This window comes from Pinus tabuliformis, chromosome J (genome assembly GCF_031772625.1).
Source record: "Pinus tabuliformis cultivar Carrire ecotype Pingquan chromosome J, CPIR1, whole genome shotgun sequence".
Classification (NCBI taxonomy): Eukaryota; Viridiplantae; Streptophyta; class Pinopsida; order Pinales; family Pinaceae; genus Pinus; species Pinus tabuliformis.
In genome coordinates, this window is record NC_142295.1 from 818,644,870 (window position 1) to 818,647,617 (window position 2,748).

General features: G+C 46.3%; 1 pseudogene; it reads right to left on the reverse strand.

Moving 5' to 3' along the window:
* Positions 1 to 676: 676 nt before the first annotated feature.
* On the reverse strand, positions 677 to 2,475 carry LOC149229210 (flavonoid 3'-monooxygenase CYP75B137 pseudogene; annotated as a pseudogene).
* Between the last annotated feature and the right edge of the window lie 273 nt (positions 2,476 to 2,748).

Sequence of the window (2,748 nt, forward strand, 5' to 3'; positions counted from 1 at the left end):
CTTGGAATGTCAATTGGGCTATATGCGCTGAAATTACTGAAGATTGGGAGGAATTTCGGGCCAGCTAGGTTGCTACTACCACTGCTAGACCATGCTAAAAAAGAAAGGTATGCAGGGGTATACGATAATACCTGTATACGCGCAAGACAGAGGTCGAAAGAGCATTTGAAATCTTCCATCCTTGAAGCGCTGCATGCACTGAATCAACTTCTGTAACCTCTCCTCTATTCACCGGAGTTCAATGGTTGTAACCTCTCCTCTGTTCGCCAGAGTTCAATGCGTGAATTGTCGGGAGTTTGAATTGCCTGGAGGATGGTTGGTAAGGTTCATAAATGTGCCTCAGGTTCATAAATGTGCCTCATCAATACGCCAGAGTGGAGGCCAAAGTGGAGGCGGGCAGGGTCGATGGGCAGGAGCACGATAGATGGTAGAGTCGCCGGAGCTGCATGACCTGTAATTGCCAGAGAGGGATGCATGCCATGATCCATGGTCGAGCATGTAAGGGCGCCATGACGTCAAGGAGGCTGTCTGCCACTGTCAGAGGGGGTAAGGACATAGCATTAACTTTGCTATGGAGGTGGAAATAGGAACTGCCTTATATGAATGCCTTCAAGGGTCCGTGGCCAAATGGGACGGTCTGGAAAAGGATTGCTACTAAACTTATACAAACTAATAATACGACTCTGAATGGTTAGCCAAAACAATAGCTAATATCAAATTTGGAGATTTGAGAAGAGCGTACCTATGTTTCTCAATTCATCAACATCAGAGATCAGGTGAGGTGATGACTCAATATAGATGGTGAGGAAGACGAGGCCTGATGGCCGCCTCCAATGGAACATCTCTGTGCAGTGTAATAGCACGACCCTCATTCATATCAACTCCTTTAGTTCCTTCGGGAATGCTCCAATCGAATCCCTGCAACAGTCTTCCCACAGTGAGCAGAAGCATGCGCATGGCTAACCAAATGCCCGGGCAGGCACTTCTCCCATAACCAAACGGTATATATGTGAAATCATGTCCGTTGACGTCTATGGAATTGTTGATAAACCTCTCCGGCTAGAATTTTAGGGGGCTTTCCCACACAGCTGGGTCTCTGTGTATACCCCACGCATTGAACAAAACCTCTGTGCCCTCCGGTACATAATACCCTCCCACTCTATACGGCACCGCTGCAACATGAGGAAGGAGCAGAGGCGCCACTGGATAGAGACGTAGAGTCTCTTTCACGATGGCCTCCAAATACTTCAACTTCGGGAGATCTGATTCCTCCAAAATGCGCTCCCTTCCAACTATGACATCCAGCTCCTGCTGTGCCCTTTTCAGCACATTCGAGCGTTGCATGAGCGTTGCGATAGCCCATTCTATTGTGTTGGCCTAGGTATCCATTGCTATGCCGATCATGCTCTGCAAAATAAAAGACATCTGAGTTACAGGCTTCTTTAAAAAAGTAAAAAAGGCTTCCTAAAAAGGTAAAATAGGCTCCCATATGATGAAAAGGGTAAAACTACATTGAAGTTGAAAAGGTACTGACTATAGCAGTGGCCTTGACAAAGGGATGTTCGCTGCAAAACTCTTCGGCTTTGTCCACCAAATGTAGAAGCACGTCTATCAGACTCTCGTCATTCTCCTTCTTCATACAAAGGCGGCTATTATCTATCACTCTCTGCAAAAACTCATCCCGTCGCCTGTGTAACTTCTTCATTGCCCGCTCGTAGCCCTGGAGATCCAGCCATCTAAGGAATTTAATATAATCCCCCAAATTAAACGCTCCCAGTAGTTGGCTAGTGCTGACGGTAATTATCTTTTTAAATTCTTCCACCTCTTCCCCGCTGCCCAGGTAGCTTTTGCGAGTGAGGATTAATCTCACCATAATATCAAATATTAGCTCCACCATAATCTCTCTCACATTCACAACAGCCGAAGCCTCGTGGCCTTTGATTCCCATCTTCGTGCATCTCTCGAACAGACCACTAACTTTGACATCTCCTCTGTTCGAATATTCATGGACGCCTCCACTCTGGAAGGAGATAGAAGATGCAGCGTGCAGATCCTACGCAGTTTTTGACACCGGCAGTCATATGGATCGAAGCTAAGTAGCTTACAATCGTAGCCCAAATGCTCGGCTCCCACAGACTGTGGCCTGGAGGCGAGGTTCATGTCATGTGTGGTGAGACACTCCCTGGCTAGCTACGATGAGGTGACTACCAGGACCTTGCGAGACCCGAATTTGAGGAGCATGAAGCGCCCATAGGTCTAGGCCAGGTGGTAAAGCGTCTGATGAAGAGGTAGCTTTCCGTCCAGCAAATGGAGGTGTCCAATAATGGGCCAAGCAGCAGGCCCTGGAGGCATGCTCAGATTGTGCTCCCCCTTGTGGAACAATAGGAATTTAGCGTAGTGACATATTGCGAGCAGGGTGATCCCGACAATGGCCACCATGAGACCACGGTCCATAAAATCGAGGGTTTGTTCCATTCTCGTCTGTGAACGAATGTGTGAAACTGGCATCATAATTATGTAGAATCTGCAAATGTAATGAATGGCATCATAATTATGCCATCTCTCTTTCTCTGGATTACTCCAGTGTAGATTTTATGAAAATTCCTAATTCAGGAATTTGTGGACCCCAGAAAATGAAACAGTAGTTTCTGTTACAAAAATTCTAATAATTCTAAAATAATTTAGGAATTGGATGACCGCCCACAAATCATTGTTGGTAAGTAAAGGCAAACGTATGTTTTCAACATA